This window comes from Artemia franciscana, unplaced genomic scaffold, assembly GCF_032884065.1.
Source record: "Artemia franciscana unplaced genomic scaffold, ASM3288406v1 Scaffold_883, whole genome shotgun sequence".
Lineage (NCBI taxonomy): Eukaryota > Metazoa > Arthropoda > Branchiopoda > Anostraca > Artemiidae > Artemia > Artemia franciscana.
This window is the reverse complement of record NW_027068793.1, coordinates 173,672-198,100: the sequence shown is the minus strand read 5'-3', so window position 1 is coordinate 198,100 and position 24,429 is coordinate 173,672. Positions and strand designations below refer to the sequence as shown.

At 33.2% G+C, this 24,429-nt stretch overlaps 1 long non-coding RNA gene across 1 annotated transcript in view; it reads left to right on the top strand.

The window, feature by feature from the left end:
- Positions 1-24,429, top strand: part of LOC136043728 (uncharacterized) — a 47,378-nt gene that overhangs the window by 9,482 nt on the left and 13,467 nt on the right. The window lies entirely within an intron of this gene.

Genomic DNA, 24,429 nt, shown 5'->3' with positions numbered 1-24,429 from the left:
ATTAATGCATGTTTGATTTTAGTTCTCCACACATCAATTATCAAAATGAAATTTGCATATTAATTCCTTTTTTGGCTAATTGGCTTTCTCTTAGTTTTGATCAGACGAATTTGAGAAATAAAGGGTGGGGAAAGAGGCCTAGTTGCAAACTTTTATGTTCTTAAATTTTTATTATGTATATGAGGGGTTTTTTACCCTCGTTAATACCTCGCTCTTTACACTAAATCATAATTTTTTCCCAATTCTTTAAGAATGACCCCTGAATCAGAAAGGCCGTAGAATAAATAGTTGAAATTACTAGAAACACAATAGCATAAAGTGCAAGGTATTTATCTCCTCCTAAATACCTCGCTCTTTATGCTAAAGTATTTTTAGAACCCCTCATATGCGTAATAATCTCTGTTCGTTTTAAGTTTCAATGCTATTCCTTACTTTCAATTGAAAAAACTTTTCCATGTTTATTTTTTCATCGTTTTTTCTTATAGTAATTTTAGATAATCCTGCGCAAGTTTTACATCAAGTTTTAAAAGACTGATCTATCTCTCCCGAAATTCCACCAATCAGGTGAAATTAAAGTTTCCGTCTTTTATAGTGACCTAAAATTTCACGCAGTAGGTGTTAAAACCAGTCAATTTTTAAAAGACAGGCTATTTGTCTCTCAAGAAATTAGGATTAAATGTGATTGGTTTACGAAAATGCATCATAGAGGTAAACAAATTAAATATAGCACACTTTCACCACAGTAAATCTTCCCTTTTCTCTTTGCCTATAATGCAGTTTGCATAACTGATCCCGGAATTTCCCTCGCCTCCTCACAATCCGTTTCCACTAAATCACATACATTCGATATATCGCTCATTGACTGTCGCGCTGCATAACTTGTCGACAAAGATAACCGTTCATCTGGTAAACGTATTTGACTAGGAATTGACACACTTAATAACGAAGCTGCATCATCATCATCACTATCATCAGCATAGAAGAAATATTTAGCTATGATTTTATGATTATTTTAGCCAGTGGCTTGTTATCCTAAGAGTGTATTTATCGCTTGTGTTTAATTTATTTACAATACACCAAAAGCACTTTTGCAGTTATAACACTGCTTTCAAATCTACCTTAAATACTCCCCTCCCCACGCCCCAAGAAACTGCTTACTCAATTTTACTCTATGCAAAAAGAGGTATTATTTTATTAAATTCAAAAATTAATTTAAAAGCACTAATTTGATAATAAAGAAAAAACGACAACCATGTATTAAGGTAAACACGATAGATTCTATTCTACAAATTGATTTCACAAGCGGACATTGCCGAGCTTACATTTGTCAAAGGAGTCATGTAATAAAAATATGTGTTGGAAATGAAAACGAAAATGAAGCGAAATCCTATATAGAAAAATTTATAGGAATAAAAAATATACGATTTTCAGGATTTCGAAGAGGCACAGAGCTTTATATGGTATGCGACTACTATTATTACTATACTTATTAATATATTGCTACTATACTATTATTACCATACTTATTTTGCTTCATTTAATTTACTATGTCAATTTGTACTGTATACTTAAAAGTGTTTATAATTTACGACTTTGAAACAGATCAATTTTATTCCAACTTGGAAACTACTTTATCATTTTAGAAATGATATACACAAAGCCTTGTTTGAAGTGCTTAGAGCACAAGTGACCCACTATGGCAGAAGACCAAGAAGACAAGAAGAAACATTTTTAAGGCTACAGAGGGGGTTCAAACCCTGGACCCCTCACCTGGATACGGCCTTATATATGGTTGCCTTGACACTATCCCAGTTTCAACAGTGACCTGAAGGAACTCTCACAAAAATTTAGAGAACTTGGGACTAACTTTTTAAAAGCTTCTATCACAAATCGGTCTAATGATCCATTTAGGAGAAGAAGGAGGTTATGAGAAGATATAATCAAAATCAATAAGGGCAAGCTATTAAGAACAATAAGGGGAGAGGGAGCTGAGACTATCATTTTGGTTTATAGGTTACAGCCTATAAACCATTGAACATTGAACATTTCTTAGAGCAAAGAAATTATTTTGAAAACTAAGAACGGTGTAACGGTGTAACTGTGAAATGCTGTAACACCAAAAATGTAATTCATAATTGAAATTGTCTGTATACCAGTAACAGGAGCTTCATCTAATGAGTAGAGAGAAGGTTTGAAAAGAATGGGGTGGTGGAGAAGTATGCGTAGCTGTGTTGGCCTAAGATGAGGCCATCTTTTTGACACTATTATGCCACCTTTATGAATCGGACAAATATTTGGGAAGAGAGATGGAGGAGGTTAAAAACTATGTACCAAACATGTATTTTTATAATTTTATTTTACATTTTATAGAGATTCTATAATATATAGATATTATATAATATCTATAATATCTTATTCTTATCTTATCTAATTCTATAATATCTTGTTTTTTTCTAATTCTATAATATCTATAGATATTACAGAGATATAGATATTATGGAGATTCATTTTAGTTTAAAGGTTACAGCCAATGAACATTGAACATTTTTTAGAGCAAAGAAATTATTTTCAAAAATAAGAACGGTGTAACAGTGAAATAGTGTAACACCAAACGTGTAATTCATAATTGAAATTGTCATATGCCGGTAAAAGGAGCTTTTTGAAAGGAGTAGAAAGAAGCTTCGAAAAGATTGGAGTGTAGGAGAAGTGTGCGTAGCTGTGTTGGCCTCAGATGGGTCGTTAGTAGCATTAGCTGTAATAATTAACAAGTATTTCGTTATTGCTAATTTTGCTTAATATTACATTATTTATTTCAATATTTTACTTATTATTACTAACTCGTAAGATCTCAGATATGTACAAAGATCTTCATGAAACCAAACATTCATTTCGATAAGAATTTAACAAACTTGAAAGTTTTTATTAAAACTTTAATTTAATTTAAGTTTTAATTTATCTCGTCGAATTAAAACTTTAATAGAAATAATTATTATTGAAAATTTGATTAAACTCCAAATGACCATGTCCCTACCGTAAAAGAGGAAACAGGAAAAAGAGAACTTAGGCAAATGAAACAATAAATAAAAATATAATTTTTTCGTCCGTAATCTCTTGCATATAATTATAGTTATATAATTATTTGAGAATTGTGATTGTCAATACAATAAATACAAGAGGCTTTAACAAATATAACGCGTCAAATAGTAGTGATATCGAGGGTATCATAGTAATGAAAATATCAGAGGGCATTAAAAGTGATTTTTTAAGATTTAATTTGGCTATATTTAGAATCAAAATAACGAATATATAACAGTATCATATTACTGTTGATAGAACTGTTGATGGGGGGGGGGTGATGATAGAAAAAAATTTAATTGGACAATTTGCATAAGAATTACTGATAAATTCAGGACAATTTAGAGTCGGGGGGGGGGGGGCTTTATACCATGAAAAAGGAAAGAGAAAAACAAACACTTGAGCAAATGAAACCTTAAATAAAAAAGATCAGAAAGCAAATTCGTCTTCTTTGTTAATGTAACAAATACTAGCAGCTAAAGCACTAAAGTAAATAAAATACCAAAGTACATTAATGGTGATTGGTAGGAATTAATCTAGCATATATTAGCATGCATTATTACAACCGATCTGAATTGAATAATTAAATACAAGAGTGTAGTTACTACCTTAGATACACACAAAAAACATTCACGAGGAAGGGAGGGAGAGATGTAACACTCATTAAAGGCAAAAACATTGAAATTTTCATAAAATTTGAATTTTCCCAAAAATACATAAGCCCAAAATATCATTTCAAGCATTTCAGTAAATGACCATAGTATCTATATTCTGTTTTCATATCTGAAAAGATATGACTTTTTTTCAAAACCACTACTAGAAGCAAATAATACATCTCATTAAAAAAAGATCGATATTGTCGTAGATCGAGATTGTAAATCGATCTTATCAAAAAAAGATAGATATTGTCATAAATCGATCTTATTAAAAAAAGATCGATATTGTCGTAAATCGAAATTGTAAATTGATCTTATTAAAAAAAGATCGATGTTGTCGTAAATCGACATTGTGAATTAACTGACCAAACAATGCAATGAAAAACAAAAAGTGTAAAAAGTACACGAAAACTCAAAAAGTAAAAGGGTCGGTTAATTAATGTCAACACTAACTACGAAAAAAAAAACTACGAAACATATAAACAACTTAATAAATATAAAAAGTCATTCAAAGAAAAACAATTGTCGAAAATACGAACTAACAAAAAATAAGAGAGCGTATGGATTTAAAAGGGCAGTAAAGACAAACTAGGGTGATATTAGACATGCTATTATTCAAATTAAGCAGCACATGCTTTTGCAGTTCACACAAAAGCTTACCCCTTCTCTTAGCTAAGTGTTTTTCCAAAGAAGATAGAAATTCAGCATAATCTCTTGGTAGTGGGGGTACAGGAGGGGGCACATCTATAGGTCCTGGGTCTCTAGCTAGCGAAAGAAATAAATGACTACAGAACAAAAAAGAAAAACATAATAAGAATTGTTTTTTTTTTTTTAATTATTATTATTATCGACTAACATTTTTCTGCTTGGTTATAACATTTAACATATATTAAACAAATAATGATTGTTTAAATATATATTTATTTATCGGTAATTTTTTTCTCGAAAACCACACTATAATTCTTTCTGAAAATTGGCATGCTACCATTTTTCGATGTAAAAAAAACGCTCTATGTAGGTCTGGACTGTTGGAATACTCGTTTAGGGGTTCAATTTTGGAAAGATGACATCATATCATTTTTTAATAATATCGCATATAATATATCACACAATATAATTTGATATCTTACGAATGATACCATAAATATTTGGAATAGTTATAGTAATTTTCCTGAAGATGAATATCTCTACTAAAAGTCTTATAAAGCCAATTAATTTGATTGTCGACAGTGTAAAATGAATTTGATTAATCTATATATATATAAAATACATATATATCACTATATATCACTATATATCACTGCCGTTCTTGCATCCTTTCATCACTTTAGGCAAAAAAGGCACAAAACGCTAATTAGCACTTAGTACACTGGATGTGATGTTCAGTCTATGACAGTATTACATGATCTTGACAGTTACCAGAAAATTTTCTAGTGGGTTGGACTATACCCATATGGGACAGTGTCCACCCTCTCAAATGCATGTGAACCTAAACTGCATATTTACCAAAATCCTATTGTCTTAATCCAGAAAATCAACTGAGGTTCACCCTCGTCCGAAAAATGATTAAGCAGCAGCAAATCAGATCAGGATCAGACAGTTTACTACTAACTACTATCCAGGTCTCACCTTTGCATACTCCTGTAGACTACAAGTCATAAAACACCTCAAGCTTTTACTTACCAGCAGTTATATGCTTGCTTCAGTTCTTTTTATCAATTTTTTTTCTAACCTCTCTTGAGCAAGTCACATGTTTCACCACGTTTGAATTTTCGCGCTTTTGAAAAGTAAAGTGGTGCGGATACGACAAAAAAAATCATTAAGACGAAAACGAGCCTGAAAAGCACAAAGCACAAATTAAAAGCAGTTGCAGCAAAAAAAAAAAAAAAAAAAAAAAAAAAAAAAAAAAAAAAAAAAAAAAAAAAAAAAAAAAAAACTGAAAATAAATACATATGGTATTGATTTTGAAAAAAATGCCAAAAAGTGTCCTTTTTTTCAAAAAAAAGTTTTTTTTTGAAACTTTTTTTCAAAAAGTTGCATTTTTTCACCCAATAGTGGCACGGTGTCACCCAGAGTGAAAAAGTGTCAAAAAAACACTAAAAGTGTCCCTTTGGCAACCCTGGTCAAATACCAAAAGAGAATTGACACTAATTCAATAATGCTGTTTTACACATCAAAATCTTTACTGCAGAGTGAGACAGTTGAAAAGGTAGTTTGGATTTCCAACTTTCATAATCCATCATTTGCTTTTACAAAGGGTTTCCCTTAGACTCCTGAAACACAAGTAAAATAATTCTAATAACCAACATCAAATCTACAACTACTCAGAATCTACAGAAAGTAAAATTTATACTGTGTTTGATTACAGCAAGATTATTTATTCGAAAAGCCCGATTACTTATCTTTGGATCGTTGGACGGGTTGTAAACAATGTCAGAGGCTAAGAGGGTAAGTACTTTAAACGGTTTGGATTAGCAGCTGGATAAATTACACCAGTCCTGCTAATCCCAGAAAATGCAGGACCAGTGAGGGCAAGTTACGACGTTATATGTAAATAAAACACTCATATTTTCAATAATGGAACAAGTATATGAAACTTAATACTGAAAACAGAATGATCCAGTAATTGTGAAATATGGCACACCTTAAGGTTTCGTAAATAGACCCAAGGTTTTACTCCCAATTTAGACCCTAACTTTAAAATAAACCCTAAGTCACCTTTAATTTTTACTTTATTTCTGCCTTATCAACACAATATTTTAGCACGAATTTTACTTACAATCATTTATCCTCGAGCTAATGGAGAATTATTGATGGAGTGTGTGCGTGAAATTAAAATTGAAAATTCAGATAAATTATTTTCCATTTGAAAATCAAGTGGAGACGTTCTTTATGTTTCAGAGTTTATTTTCCCCTTTTTTGCATTCGTTTGAAATTAAATTTTAATTTCATTAAATTAATTTTTTTTTAATTCATTAAATTATTAAATTAATTTCAATTATTTCATTATTCATTATTTTCAATTATTTCATTATTTAAATTATTTCATTAAATTAATTTTTTTAATTAAATTTTTAATTTAGTTAAATTAAATTTGCATTTGTTTGGAATGCTATTTAAAGTCTTGGTCTATACATAGAGGTTATGTCTCATAGCTTTTGAAAAAAGTATTATGATCTCACGGATTGTTAGCAATAAGTTTTCGTTAGCTAACAATTGGACAGCAGATATAGGCCTTATTTTAAAAGAACAGAGTCGAATTAACCAGCTATGATAACTATTGAAATTATTGGTTTGAGATTATTGATATTCCCCAGATGGATGGTCGAAAAGAATAATCTTTGGCAATCTTCCACTCTTCTTCTGTAAAATATGTCCTAGCCATCTCAAGCTTTCTTTACAGTCTGTAGGGAATGGGGTCAAACCACAATTGTAGTACACCCAAATATTTGTCCCAAGGTGAGTCAAACGGGCGCCTAGAACAATTCTCAGACAATTTCTATGGAGAATATTCAAAAAATATTCTTCTGTCTTTAGAAGCAGCCACATTTCAGAGCCCCCTTTGGCAAATGTCCTCACATTAACTTCCTATATTCTAATCTTCATTTGCAGACTTATCGTCCTTTTCTTCCTAACTTCTTTCAACTTCAAATATTGATACACTTTGCAACTACATTACCAGTAGCCTGGGAGGGTCTATTCAAAAGAGGAGGGTCTATTCAATAGGGAGGGTCTATTCAAGACGTTTGGGTAACGTCTATTCAAAAGCGAGACAAGGACTCCACGTCATGTGTAAATTATTGTCCCATTACAGTATCGTTTTTTTTAAGTAAGTTCCTTGAACATTTGCAAGTACCAGTAATTGAGTCGAATTGTGATTTTACGCCTTTTCAATTTGGTTTTCGGAAAAGTTTCGGTTGCTCCCATGCACATCATGTTTTAGGCCGACTCATGAAAGATGTCGTAAAAACCAAAAAAATTTTTATACTGTCTTACTGTTGATATTTCTGGAGCTTTCAACAATATTGTGCACTCTCAGGCTCTATTTTCCCTTGCGTCTTCAGGTGTCAATCCTTCCGTACTAAGTTGATTGTCTTCTTGGTATTCAAAGTCTAAAATTCAAGTTACCTGGAATGGCCAAATATCTGACCCGGTAAAAATTAATAGAGGAGTTCGGCAACGTGCCGTATCGTCTCCTAGTATATTTAAATGCGTGCTTGCATTGTGCCTACGTCCCCTCAGAAGTTCTTTTTTTACGCTAATATTGGTTTGTCTTCCATTGCATATGCAGATGACGTTCTTCTTGTTGCCCAGACTCACCGTGGATTGCTTCTAATTTTACTATATTAACCAATGACCTATCTAAGATTGGACTGTCAGTTAATGCGTCTAAATGCGAGTTCATTTGTTTTAATAGCCCTCATGTGGTCGCTCCATTCGTTGCTGGGACTCCAGTTCTACCATTTTCTTCTTTAGTTAGTTGGCTTGGTCTGTGTTTCGGCCCAACACTTTCCACAACCTGCTCATCCCTAATGAATCAAGCCGTGAAAAACCTACGCGTCGCTTACGGAAAAATATCCCCAAACAAAAGCCGTTACGACCGCAATGGTTTGTGCATGATTTATAACGCTTATTGCGCCCCTGTGCTTTTCTTTTTATCAGGCATTGCTCATCTGTTTTTTAAGAAAGATCGCCATACTCTACGTGCAGCTTATTTCAGATATTGCGAATTCCTTTCCGGCTTCCTAGATGGCACCGAAAAAAAAAAATAATTGATCGATTTGGTTTAATAGATGTGCCTTCTCGGATTCGGTCTTTCAGTGATGATTTATGTAAAAATATTATCAACTTTATTCACGTTTATGACCCCTCTGCAGCCTTTTTTCCATATTAATACTGGTTAATTAGTCCATGTTGTCTTTTGTTAGTTTGATTTTTTTTTTCTTCGCTATTTATCGTTTTTGTTTCTGTTTATTTATAATACTACGTACTTTGTGTTTTTTATACTTTTACGGGTAATAAAGTTCATTCATCCATTCATTCATTCATATCCTAAGAACTTTTGTGGAGGAAGTTTAACCTTTGCTTAAGCCTCCCATGCGCTTTAACCCAGTGGAGTTGAAACAAATGAATTAGTTTGATAAAGATAAGAAATTTGAATTCTTGTATGTTTCCTCACCTGCATGCTATCTTCCTCTCTGGTCCTTAAATTCATTGAATGTGAGTGAACCAGTAGATATTTTGGTAAATATTAGCTATGTAATCATTTTTCTATCTCAAAACAGTACTACCATCTAGAAAACATTTTGCGTTTTTTTATAGTTAATTTGGGTAAAAGGAAAAATGTATTTTCCATGAAGCTTCTTGTTTTACTAGCTAGTGAGAGACAAAAATGTTTTTTGTTTGTTTCAAGCCCAAAAGTAGAGAAGTTTGAAGCATTATAGCTCAAAAACCTGCTATGCAGGTTTTGATAACTTGTCACCAAACCCGCATAGTAGTTACTTTGCATTGTATATGCATATCTATCTATCTATCTATCTATATAAAAATAAGTTGTTTGTATGCATGTTTGTTTGTTTGTAAAAAGAGCGTTTGCATATGACGTCATTATAAGTATAAAAGGCTTTGTATATACACAGACAATGGGACAGCGAAGAATGTTGTATTTTCGCAAGTTTTACGTAGTTACAAAATATATATATATATATATATATATATATATATATATATATATATATATATATATATATATATATATATATATATATATATATATATATATATATATATATATATATCTATATATATAAAAATAAGTTGTCTGTCTGTGTGTCTGTCTGTGGATCAGGTGACGTCATGTTTTTGTGTCCACTGACGTCATGAAATTAGTTGTCGTCATTTTTGCTTTGATGGTGACGTCATTCAAGATATTTAAGACATATGTTCACGTAGAAATCTATTAATGTTTAAGTTTACAATGACTGATGAACTTACCATGGCAAAAGCCGATGAAGATGCTCAAAGAGTCTATGCCAAAAAACTTGCTGCTGATAGAGAAAGTCAGAAAAGAAAGCGTGCCGAGGAATCAAAAGAACAGCAAGGAAACAGGCTTGAGGCTAAAGAACGCAAAACCGCGCAGTTAGATGAAGATCCACCTGGACAGCGAGAGTCAAAACATATCAAAACTGAAAATGATAGCGATGATGATTGGGTTTGGGATTTTGACTTGGATAAGGTCATCAATGCCTACCAGATTTTAGTTAAAAAAACAAAGGTTCGGCGATATGTATTTCATAGTGAAGCTGAAAAATAAAGAAGAAAAAGAAAACTGAAAAAAGAAAAAATGTAAAAAACTAAAAAATACTAAAAAGAAAAACACTCAAAGAGAAATTACAGACCGGGACACAAATGACGACCGGGACAGAGGGAATATAAATAACGACCGGGACACTCAAAGAGAAATTACAGACTGGGATACCGGGACACAAATGACGACCGGGACACAGGGAATATAAATGACGACCAGGACACAGGTATTTAAGAATATCGTTCAAAGACAAATTTTTAATTGTAAGATTACCGTTACATCAGAAATTTCTAATTGTAAAATGACTGAAGAACCTACAATGGCAACGGTACTTTAGTTATTATAGAAGATTTGTGCGTACGTATGGCAAACAAATCTCTTCAGGATTTGGGAATGCCTTCATCTAACCGTATCGCTGCTGTTTCGACATGTGTAGAATTGGATCGTGAACAAAGTTTCAGTACGAGTGATCTATTGTCGTATGTACAAAATAACATTTCCAAGTTAACGTCAGAACAAAAAGACATTTATGATACGATACTCAATTTCAGGACGTATACAACTACCTGCTGATTTCTGTAATTTAGTGACGTCCAAAAATGAATTGATTGAAAAAGTATTTCCGAATATTCTAAAAAATTATAAAAATAATAAATGGCTAAGTGAAAGTGCGATTCTCGCACCCAAAAATATAGACGTCCACGAAATCAACAATATTGTTTTGACCAAGATTCGAGACCAGGCAGTCCTTTACAAGTCAATCGACACAGTTTTGGAACCAAATGAAGCGGTTAAGTATGCATGTTTGTTTGTTTGTAAAAAGAGCGTTTGTATATGACGTCATTATTAGTACATACGGCTTTGTATATGCACAGACAATGGGAAAGCCAAGAATGTTGTATATTCGCAATTTTTACGTAGTTTAACTCCTGCAGACGAAATGAATGCTTGCCTGAAAAATTCTAATTTATGGGCACACGTAAAAATATTAAAATTAACTACAAATATGCGTGTCCGATTGCAAAACGATGACTCTGGTCAAACATTTTCAGATCAATTGCTGGCAATTGGAAACGGAAAGCTCCCAGTAGTGGGAAAGCCAAAAATGTTGTATATTCGCAATTTTTACGTAGTTTGAAACACATATATAAATCTATCTATATTCACAGGTGGGACACAGGGACACAACTACAATGGCGCGTAACTAATATGGCGCGTAACGACTTACGCGCGCAGGGGGGCTTGGGGAGGGGGTGCGAAGCGCCCCACCAACTAGGTGTTGGGGTGGCGCGAAGTGCCACCCCAACAGCTAGCCCCCCCCCCCAAGCCCCCCCGCGCGCGTAAGTCGTTACGCGCCATAATAGTTACGCGCCATTGTAGTTGTGTCCCTATGTCCCACCTGTGAATATAGATATATATATATATATATATATGGTTTTAACTACGTAAAACTTGCGAATATACAACATTCTTTGCTGTCCGCTAATCGACCATTCCCTGTCCCGGTGTCCCGGTCGTCATTTACATCCCCCTGTTTCCCCCGGTGTCCCCGTTGTAGTTGTGTCCCTGTGTCCCGGTCGTCATTTATATTCCCTGTGTCCCGGGTCCCGGTCATCATTTGTATCTCGGTGTCCCGGTCTGTATATACATTCGTTTTTTAGTTTTGTTTTTCTCCTTTATTTTTTTCCTTTTTTTGTATCCCGGTGTACCGGTCTGTATATACATTCGTTTTTTAGTTTTGTTTTTCTCCTTTATTTTTTTCCTTTTTTTTCTTTTTTAGTTTATTTAGATTTTTAGATTTTTTAGTTTTTTTATTAGTTTTTAGTTTTTTTTTCTTTTTAGTTTTTTTGTAGTTTTTACCTTCTTTTTAGTTTTGTTAATTTTTTTTTTTACTTGTGTCCTGGTCGTCATTTATACTCCCTGTGTCCCGGTGCTTTGTTGATTGCTAATCGAACATTCCTTTTGTCCTGGTCGCTTTCTCTTTGAGTGTCGTCATTTATTTTTTTCTTTTTTAGTTCTTTTAGTTTTTACCTTTTTTAGTTTTTTTTTAGTTTTTAGTTTTTTTAGTTTTTTACCTTTTTTTAGTTTTTTTAGTTTTTTTAGTTTTTTAGCTTTTTTATTTTTTTTATTAGTTTTTATTTTTTTTGTAGTTTTTGCCTTTTTTTAGTTTTTTTAGTTTTTTAGCTTTTTTATTAGTTTTTAGTTTTTTTTGTAGTTTTTGCCTTTTTTTAGTTTTTTTAGTTTTTTAGCTTTTTTATTTTTTTTATTAGTTTTTAGTTTTTTTTGTAGTTTTTGCCTTTTTTTTAGTTTTTTCAGTTTTGACGTCACCTGATCCAGTTTTTTCAGGTGACGTCACCTGATCCACGATCCACAGATCCACAGACAACTTATTTTTATATATATAGATAGTTTTTTTTTTTACTTATGTCCTGGTCGTCATTTATACTCCCTGTGTCCCGGTGCTTTGTTGATTGCTAATCGAACATTCCTTTTGTCCTGGTCGCTTTCTCTTTGAGTGTCGTCATTTATTAGTTTTTTCCTTTTTTTTAGTTTTTTATTGGTTTTTACCTTTATTTTAGCTTATTTTTCAGTTTTTTCCTTTTTTTTAGTTTTTTTTTATTTTTTATTTTTTTTTAGTTTTTTACCTTTTTTTAGTTTTTTTAGTTTTTTAGCTTTTTTACTTTTTTTATTAGTTTTTAGTTTTTTTTGTAGTTTTTGCCTTTTTTTAGTTTTTTCAGTTTTTTTTTTAGTTTTTTATTGGTTTTTACCTTTATAGTTTTTTTAGTTTTTTAGCTTTTTTATTTTTTTTATTAGTTTTTAGTTTTTTTTGTAGTTTTTGCCTTTTTTTAGTTTTTTCAGTTTTGACGTCACCTAATCCAGTTTTTTCACATCCATCCATCCACAGACAACTTATTTTTATATATATAGAAGATATATATACAGGGAGGTATAACACAGGACACAGGGACACGACTTACGCGCGCGGGGGGGCTTGGGGGGGCGCGAAGCGCCCCACCAACTAGGTGTTGGGGTGGCGCGAAGCGCCACCCCAACAGCTAGTATATATATATATATATATATATATATATATATATATATATATATATATATATATATATATATATATACAGGGAGGTATAACACAGGACACAGGGACACAGGGAGCATAAATGACGACCAGGACATAAGTAAAAAAAACTAAAAAGAAAAAAAGGGAAAAATACAAAAATTTATTTCATCATATACCATTTCAAAAACGAATGTATATACAGACCGGGACACCGGGATACAAATGACGACCGGGACACAGGGACACAGCTACAACGGGGACGCCGGGGGGCACAGGAGGATATATAAATGACGACGGGGACACAGGGAATGTTCGATTAGCGATCACCATCAACAAAGCTCAAGGGCAATCATTAGAATCATGAGGTATAACTAAAAAAACTAAAATAAAGGTAAAAAACTAAAAACTAAAAAAAAAGACCAATTCAAAAACAATTGTATATACAGACCGGGACACCGGGACACAAATGACGACCGTGACACCGGGACACAAGGAATATAAATGACGCCTGGGACACTCAAAGATAAATCACAGACTGGGACACCGGGACACAAATGACGACCGGGACATAGGGAATATAAATGACGACCGGGACACCGGGACACAACTACAACGGGGACGCCGGGGGGCACAGGGGGATATATAAATGACGACGACGCCACACCAGCAAAGATGCACGCACTCTTTTAAAACTCACCGCTACGCTCTTAGAATATTCTTTCAATCACTAAATCAATTATATTATGCTAGAAACTCTTAATGCTACCACTCCCTGTGGAGTGGTTCAGAAGCATTTATTAAATTTTTCAAGTTTTCATTGCTTAGATAGCTCATTATTTGTTCAGCACATTCATGTGGTAACTCAGCAAATCTGTTGAAGAGAGAATTGAAACTTCTATTGGCTAGTTCAACCAGCACTTTCCTTTCTATGCTGCTTCTGAAACGATTTTTTATTATTGTGTTATACATTGAAAATTTTTTTTCCCAGTTTGATGATTTCAGTAAACCTTTCAAAGAATTTTCATTCATCGTGTTTAGTTCCATTGAGCTTATCTCACTCCTCATTTGTTGTAGTTCTCTTACAAATTTATCCCTGAGCTCATTTGCAGGATAACTTGTCTGAGTCTTGTCTGAGAGCCTTATGTTTCTTTCACTTACATATAAATTTGGTTCAGAAGCATTTATGAAAATTTTCAAGTTTTCATTGCTTAGATAGCTCAGTATTTGTTCAGCACATTCATGTGGTAACTCAGCAAATCTGTTAAAGAGAGAATTGAAACTTCTATTGGCTAGTTCAAGCAGCACTTTCCTTTCTATGCTGGTTCTGAAACGGCTTTTTATTATTGTGTTATACATTGAAAATTTTGTTTCCCAGTTTGATGATTTCAGTAAACCTTTCAAAGAATTTTCATTCATCGTGTATAGTTCTATTGAGCTTATTCCTTTGATAAAAATGTCATAGAACGTTATATTACAAAATATTATCTCACTCCTCATTTGTTTTAGTTCTCAGTTACAGTTAAGTATTAGTTCTAAGTTAGTTACAAATTGATCCTTAAGCAGATAACTTGCAAGATAACTTGTCTGATGAGTCTTGTCTGAGAGCCTTATGTTTCTTTCACTTACATATAAATTTGCCACTCTCAGTTTTAATACATGGCTTGTAAAATAATCAGCAGTATCATCAACAGCTAAATCAATAGCTGTACGGTCATTTCCATCTGTTATATCTATGTCAGATCCATGCTCCAGAAGAGTTGCAACACACTCTTTATCTCCACTCTGACTAGCGTAATGAAGCGCTGTCATGCCATGCTTGTCCTTAGAGTTAACATAGGCTCCATATTTGAGAAGACATTCACAAGTCTGTGAAACTGAAATAGATTCTCCAAAAAGAACATAATAAATGAAGTGGACTTGCGCCATCCTTATTTTTTACATTAACATCAGCGCCAGACCGTATAAGATATTCAACAGTCTTTGTGCGTCTTTTTGCGTGCGTACAAACTGCATAATGAAGTGGACTTTCATCTTCCTTATTTTTTATATTAAGATCAGCGCCAAACTGTATAAGACATTCAACAGTCTCTGTGTTTCCTTCCTGAGCTGCAAAATGAAGTGGACTTGTACCATTCTCATTTTTTACATTAACATCAGCGCCAGACCGTATAAGATATTCAACAGTCTTTGTGCGTCTTTTTGCGTGCGTACAAACTGCATAATGAAGTGGACTTTCATCTTCCTTATTTTTTATATTAAGATCAGCGCCAAACTGTATAAGACATTCAACAATCTCTGTGTGTCCATTCAAAACTGCTAAATGAAGGGGAGTTTTACCATGATGATTTCTTATGTCAACATCAGCGCCAGACTGTATAAGATATTCAACAGTCCCTGTGTGTCCTTCCCGAGCTGCAAAATAAAGGGGAGTGTTACCATCATCTATTCCTATATCATCGCCACACATTAGGAGAAAAAATGATAAACCATCGGGCATTCCACCATAATTATTTCTTATATTAACATCAGCGCCAGACTTTAAAAGACATTCAACAGTCTGTGTGTGTCCTTTCCAAGCTGCAAAATGAAGTGGACTTGTACCAGACTCTTTTCTTAAATTAACATCAGTGCCAGACTTTAAAAGATATTCAACAGTCTGTGTGTTTCCACTCCAAGCTGCTAAAAGAAGTGATCTTCCAAATGGAATGGGCATGTTATTTTATTATGTTTCTGTAATTTAAATGGATATGAACCACTGTTCTCATATCGTTGCTATATATAGGTATGATTACGTCATGACTCCTGTACTCGTATGATGTACTTGCCCTCCGTAATGATTTTAATTAAAATTACGTCATTAGCCTATGTTACAGGTAACACAAGAGTAATACATCATATCATTTCAATGATATGCGTCATATCATATCATTTCAATGATATTATTCAATGATATTAGGCTTGCGGCTAATAGAGAAAGTAAGAAAAGAAAGCGTGCCCGTGAATCACAAGAACAGCGTGAAAACATGGTCGCGGCTCAAAGAGAAATTACCAAAAATAATCGTGCCGAGGAATCACAAGAACAACGTGAAAACAGGGTCACGGCTAAAAGCGAAATTGCCAAAAAAAATCGTGCCGAGGAATCACAAGAACAACGTGAAAATAGGCTCGCGCCTCAAAGAGAAATTACCAAAAGAAAGAGTGCCGAGGAATCACAAGAAAAAGGTGAAAACAGGCTCAAAGAGATAATGCCAAAATAAAGCGTACCGAGGAATCACAAGAGCAACCTAAGATTATCGCCTGGAATTCAGGTACGGCTCGGTCGTTGATTATAGATTGGGAAGATGTGTTGAAATCGGGACTATGTCTAAATTTTGTCCCTATTGCAAGGCCTTGAAATTTAATGATGAAACAATGGGAATGTGTTGCGCCTCAGGAAAAGTTAAACTTCCCTGTGTCCTCTGTTTGGGACACAAATGACGACCGGGACACAGAGACACAACTACAACGGGGATGCCGGAAGGGCACTGGGGGGATATATAAGTATGCCAAGGAATCACAAGAATAACGTAAAAACAGGCTTGATGCTCAAAGAGAAATTACCGAAAAAATTATGCCGAGGAATCACAAGAACAACGTGAAAACAGGCTTGCGGCTCAAAGATATAATGAAAAAAGAAAGCGTGCCGAGGAACCACAAGAACAACGTGAAAACTGGTTTGCGGCTAAAAAAGATAATGCCAAAAGAAAGCGTGCCGAGGAATCACAAGAGTAACGTAAAAATTATCGTCTAGCATTCAGGTACAGACAGCCCAATCAATGATTATAGCTTGAGTAGATGTATTCAAATCGGGACTATGTCTAAAATTGGTCCCTATTGCAAGGCCTTGAAATTTAATGGTGAAACAATGGGAATGTGTTGCGCCTCAGGAAAAGTTAAGCTTCCTCAACTGGCTGCACTACAATAGCCATTGAAGACTTTATGACGTTACAGACCGGGACACCGGGACACCCCGGACAAAAGGAATATAAATGACGACCAGGACATTCAAAGAGAAATTACAGACCGGGACACCGGGACACAAATAACGACCGGGCCGGGACAGAAATGAAGACCGGGACACAGGGAATATAAATGACGATCGGGACACTCGAAGAGAAATTACAGACCGAGACATCGGGACACAACTGACGACCGGGACACAAGTACAACGGGGACGCCGGAAGGGCACAGGGGGGTATATAAATGACGACGGGGACACAGGGAATATTTGATTAGCAATCACAATCAACAAAGCTCAAGGGCAGTCATTAGAAAAATGCGGTATAGATCTGAATACGGATTGTTCTCCCATGGACAAATATATGTTGCATGTGCAAGAGTTGGTAAACCTGAGAATCTATTTATATGCACAGACAATAGGACAGCGAAGAATGTTGTATATTCGCAAGTTTTACGCAGTTAAAAAGTAGTCGTCGAAACTTTTACGTCGAAACTTTACTACTTACGCAGTAGTCGAGAAATAAACTCGACTACACTACCCTTAATGCACTTCCGGTTAATAAGCTAGTTGTTACCGTTTTCTTGATGAGCATAGTTTCATCTTATGAGCTTTAATAGTTTTCTCATTGCAAAGGACGTGGGGTGTTTTCCTTACTTCTTTCTTGGTAGTGACATAATAAAGTTGGTCCACTTATCAATACGGAAAATCTAATGATAGTATGTTATATCAGTTTTCCTTTTTTGTAAAAGATATATTAACAAATATATCTTTACTGAAGAACAACTTTGATCAATTTCTGTTGCAATAACAAACTGGAGCCAAAGAGCAGGATTACTTTTAAGAGCACATTAAAATTATAATTTTTATATGATAATTTTACGGACGGATAAAAATGTTGTAAAGACCAATTAAGTTTGATTTTATAAAATAAAAATAAAAACTGCGTGAATTACACCAAAAAGCAGAATAATTTGTCTTTTTGTTGTATTGTCTCAAAATTTTAAAGTAGATGTAATGCATTTATCATGGATGTTACCAATATTACATCTCAATTTACTAAGAGCGACTCAATTAGATGCTGGATTAACGAAGAAGGCGGAACAATTAAAAGCTAGATTAGGAAAGAAAAGCTCATCTGAATTAATACGGAAAGCTTATAATACCTAAAAGTGATAATAAAACAGATAAAGAATTAACATGGAGAGCAGTCAGGAAACACTATAATGCAACTAAAATTGTGCCTGTGAGACAAAAATATGAAAAGATAACATTTATACGACAAAGAAATAAGGTATTTACCATGTGAACACTAATAGAATTGAAATAAGAGTAAATGGATTGAAATATCAACAAAAACATTTTAAATGTGATTTCAGTGATGCTAATGAAGATTATTCTAACGCTTACCAGCGATTTTTACAGTTAGTGTATAAACATAAAAATCTTGTCATGGCAACAATTCTAAAACAGTAAAGTGAAGGCTAAACTTTGAATGCTGTTGATTTTTATTTTTTTTTCCTTTCGACATTTTTCATTTTGGCAGTCGCCCTACATATGTGACGGTTTAGACAGAGAAATACGTTAGACAAAGTTTTAAAAGGAGACTGTGCGGATTTAGAAAATGTAGAGGATGTGTCGACCACATTTTCACTCTTAGGTTAATAATTGAGAAATGCCTTAGTTGTCAAACACCTTTGGTTCTTAGTTTCATAGATTATGAGCAAGCGTTTGATTCTGTTGATAGAAGAGCTTTAGCAATGGTCTTATCCTTCTATGGTATACTAGACAAACATATTAAAGTGATTAGTGCTATGTACGAGGTTAACACTGCTGTGGTTAAGGTAGGAAGTGAGGTTAACTGCCGGTTTTGTACTAAATCAGGAATTAAGCAGGGTTGTGTTCTATCCCCCTACATGTGAATTATTTGAATGGACTTTGTCTTAAGGAGCACGGGAAAAGCAATGGGAGACCGTGGAATCAAATGGGAAGGAAAAACTCTCCTAGACTTAGATTGTGTTGATGATTTAAGTATCCTTGTTTAATCAGTCAGCTGGGTACTCAGAAAAACCCGTAGATAATTTCTCTGGAAAATATTTATTAAATGTTTATCCGCTTTTCGGAGCACCCGTGCTTCAGAGCCATATTTGACCACTGTCTTCACTGTACCTTCCATCTTGGTGTGCAGATTTATCTTCCTATTCCTCCAAGCTTTTCGGGCTGTGAAAAAACACCCTGATCCTTGGCTACTCTACTTGTAACATCTTCACTGCTCCCATAGTCTTTAATAATAATACTACCAAGGTAAATACAACTGACCTCCTGATCAATCGTTTCTTTACCTAACGTCGCCTTTCCATATTTACTTATTCCTAACCTTAGGAAATTAGTCTTCTTAACATTAATTTTCAAACCTATTCTAGCAACCTGAACTCATAAGACCTTTCAAAGTTCATTCATTTTGCTCATACCAAAATACGGTAAGCTTTTATCAAGCTTGTCGCACTAAACATAATAAAATTAAAGAGCAAATGACAATTCTGACAACATAATACACCCATACAGATCTATGAAAAATAACACACTTTGGAAACATACCGGTCACAAAACTACTTGTACAAAAAACAAAAAATAGTCTCATAACAGATTGTGATAAAACCTACTGGAAATCTATAGATGCCAAACTACTTTTAGTTTAATCCGAAAATACGTTAAGTTATAATCTTGTCGCAACAAATAAATCAACAACTACAACAAACAGTGATAAATAATACTATAAAGGATTTAAAATGATTTAATGTGAAAATGTATTTCTGGTAGTGTTGTTTTGAGTGTTTTTGTATTATCTGTTAGAAAGGTTTCAGGTGGAAGGTCATTCCATGGCTTCCAGACACGGCTGTAAAATGAATGTTTGCCTATTTTCCTTTTTGAAAGTGAAGAGTATAATTTATATGGGTTATAACAAGTCCTATTGTTGGCATTGAATGTGAAGAACTGGGATGTGCTTTATTACTCTTGAGTGAGAGGATACAACCATGAAGCAATGAGAAAAAAAACTCTGATAACAAACACAAAAATTCCATTACCCTTAAGCTCATTGTTTTATTTAGCTTTTGGCAATAATAAAAACCATTGAAAGTGGTTTGCTTTAACACATTCTTAACAACATACCCAAAAACGCTATTTTTTTCTTTTTTAAATGTGAGACTCCGCAAACATTAAAAGCCTTTGCTTTGAAAAAAAAAGGAGAAAAATATGTTGAAGTTTCTTTAAACTCATGCTTTTTGAAAATTTTGTTGCTATAGGGATCTTTGTAGAAAAAAAAACATCAAAAGAAATCAATACTGTTTGTTCTTAGAAGTCGTGAAATGTATGTGCCTCATATAATAGTTCATATTTTCCCTCTACTTTCTCTTGTGCAGATTTTTATACCAATTCTTATTTAGTCATTAAATTTTACTCCCACTACCAAGAAATTATGCCGAAATTCTATCATCTTTGGAAAAACACTTAGCTAATAGAAGGGGTAAACTTTTGTGTGAACTGCAAAAGCATGTGCTGCTTAATTTGAATAATAGCATGTCTAATATCATCCTAGTTTGTCTTTACTGCCCTTTTAAATCCATACGCTCTCTTATTTTTTGTTAGTTTGTATTTTCAACAATTGTTTTTCTTTGAATGACTTTGTACATTTATTAAGTTGTTTATATATTTTGTAATTTTTTCTTAGTGTTGACATTAATTAACCGACCCTTTTACTTTTTAAGTTTTCGTGTACTTTTTACACTTTTTGTTTTTCATTGCATTGTTTGGTCAGTTAATTCACAATGTCGATTTACGACAACATCGATCTTTTTTTTAATAAGATCAATTTACAATGTCGATTTACGACAATATCGATATTTTTTTAATAAGATCGATTTATGACAATTTCTATCTTTTTTTAATAAGATCTATTTACAATGTCGATCTACGACAATATCGATCTTTTTTTATGAGATGTATTATTTACTTCTAGCATGGTTTTGAAAAAAAGTCATATCTTTTCAGATATGAAAACAGAATGTACATACTATGGTTATTTACTGAAATGCTTGAAATGATATTTTGGGCTTATGTATTTTCGGGAAAATTAGATTTTTATGAAAATTTCGATGTTTTTGCCTTTAATGAGTGTTAAATCTCTCCCTCCCTTCCTCGTGAATGTTTGATGTGTGCATCTAAGGTAGTAACTATACTCTTGTATTTAATTATTCGATTCAGATTGGTTTTAATAATACATGCTAATATATATTAGCATGCTAACATGCTAAATTAATTCCTACCAATCACCATTCATGTACTTTGGTATTTAATTTACTTTATTGCTCTTGGTATCGCCACAATTTGACGGGTAATTTTTGTCTAAGCTGCTAGTATTTGTTACATTAACAAAGATGACGAATTTGTTTTCTGATCTTTTTTATTTAAGGCTTCATTTGCTCAAGTGTTAGTTTTTTCTTTCCTTTTTTATGGTATAAAGCCCCCCCAACTCAAAATTTTCATAAATTTATCGGTAATTCATATACAAATTGTCCAATTAATTTTTTTTCTATCATCAACCCCCCCCCCCTTTCGAAAAAAGATCTTTGCATGGGCCTAGAAAATGCTTTGTTATTTTGAATATATAACATCTTCTATATATATAAAAATAAGTTGTCTGTGTGTGTTTGTGTCTATCGAGTGACGTCATGTTTGTGTGTCGACTGACGTCATGTTTACGACTGACGAAATTACAGACCGGGACATCGGGACACAAATGACGATCGGGACACCGGGACATAGGGAATATAAATGACGACCGGGACACTCAAAGAGAAAGCGACCGGGACACAAGGAATGTTCGATTAGCAATCACCATCAACAATTTGTTGATGTATATAATGTATATACAGACCGGGACACCGGGACACAAATGACGACCAGGACACTGGGACACAAGGAATATAAATGACGACCGGGATACTCAAAGACAAATTACAGATGGAGATGGAGGAGGTTAAAAACTATGTACCAAACATGTATTTTTATAATTTTATTTTACATTTTATAGAGATTCTATAATATATAGATATTATATAATATCTATAATATCTTATTCTTATCTTATCTAATTCTATAATATCTTGTTTTTTTCTAATTCTATAATATCTATAGATATTACAGAGATATAGATATTATGGAGATTCATTTTAGTTTAAAGGTTACAGCCAATGAACATTGAACATTTTTTAGAGCAAAGAAATTATTTTCAAAAATAAGAACGGTGTAACAGTGAAATAGTGTAACACCAAACGTGTAATTCATAATTGAAATTGTCATATGCCGGTAATAGGAGCTTTTTGAAAGGAGTAGAAAGAAGCTTCGAAAAGATTGGAGTGTAGGAGAAGTGTGCGTAGCTGTGTTGGCCTCAGATGGGTCGTTAGTAGCATTAGCTGTAATAATTGACAAGTATTTCGTTATTGCTAATTTTGCTTAATATTGCATTATTTATTTCAATATTTTACTTATTATTACTAACTCGTAAGATCTCAGATATGTACAAAGATCTTCATGAAACCAAACATTCATTTCGATAAGAATTTAACAAACTTGAAAGTTTTTATTAAAACTTTAATTTAATTTAAGTTTTAATTTATCTCGTCAAATTAAAACTTTAATAGAAATAATTATTATTGAAAATTTGATTAAACTCCAAATGACCATGTCTCTACCGTAAAAGAGGAAACAGGAAAAAGAGAACTTAGGCAAATGAAACAATAAATAAAAATATAATTTTTTCGTCCGTAATCTCTTGCATATAATTATAGTTATATAATTATTTGAGAATTGTGATTGTCAATACAATAAATACAAGAGGCTTTAACAAAAATAACGCGTCAAATAGTAGTGATATCGAGGGTATCATAGTAATGAAAATATCAGAGGGCATTAAAAGTGATTTTTTAAGATTTAATTTGGCTATATTTAGAATCAAAATAACGAATATATAACAGTATCATATTACTGTTGATAGAACTGTTGATGGGGGGGGGGTGATGATATAAAAAAATTTAATTGGACAATCTGAATAAGAATTACTGATAAATTCAGGAAAATTTAGGGTTGGGGTGGGGGGCTTTATACCATGAAAAAGGAAAGAAAAAAACAAACACTTGAGCAAATGAAACCTTAAATAAAAAAGATCAGAAAGCAAATTCGTCTTCTTTGTTAATGTAACAAATACTAGCAGCTAAAGCACTAAAGTAAATAAAATACCAAAGTACATTAATGGTGATTGGTAGGAATTAATCTAGCATATATTAGCATGCATTATTACAACCGATCTGAATTGAATAATTAAATACAAGAGTGTAGTTACTACCTTAGATGCACACAAAAAACATTCACGAGGAAGGGAGGGAGAGATGTAACACTCATTAAAGGCAAAAACATTGAAATTTTCATAAAATTTGAATTTTCCCAAAAATACATAAGCCCAAAATATCATTTCAAGCATTTCAGTAAATGACCATAGTATCTATATTCCGTTTTCATATCTGAAAAGATATGACTTTTTTTCAAAACCACTACTAGAAGCAAATAATACATCTCATTAAAAAAAGATCGATATTGTCGTAGATCGAGATTGTAAATCGATCTGATTAAAAAAAAGATAGATATTGTCATAAATCGATCTTATTAAAAAAAGATCGATATTGTCGTAAATCGAAATTGTAAATTGATCTTATTAAAAAAAGATCGATGTTGTCGTAAATCGACATTGTGAATTAACTGACCAAACAATGCAATGAAAAACAAAAAGTGTAAAAAGTACACGAAAACTCAAAAAGTTAAAGGGTCGGTTAATTAATGTCAACACTAACTACGAAAAAAAAACTACGAAACATATAAACAACTTAATAAATATAAAAAGTCATTCAAAGAAAAACAATTGTCGAAAATACGAACTAACAAAAAATAAGAGAGCGTATGGATTTAAAAGGGCAGTAAAGACAAACTAGGGTGATATTAGACATGCTATTATTCAAATTAAGCAGCACATGCTTTTGCAGTTCACACAAAAGCTTACCCCTTCTCTTAGCTAAGTGTTTTTCCAAAGAAGATAGAAATTCAGCATAATCTCTTGGTAGTGGGGGTACAGGAGGGGAACATCTATAGGTCCTGGGTCTCTAGCTAGCGAAAGAAATAAGTGACTACAGAACAAAAAAGAAAAACATAATAAGAATTGTTTTTTTTTAATTATTATTATTATCGGCTAACATTTTTCTGCTTGGTTATAACA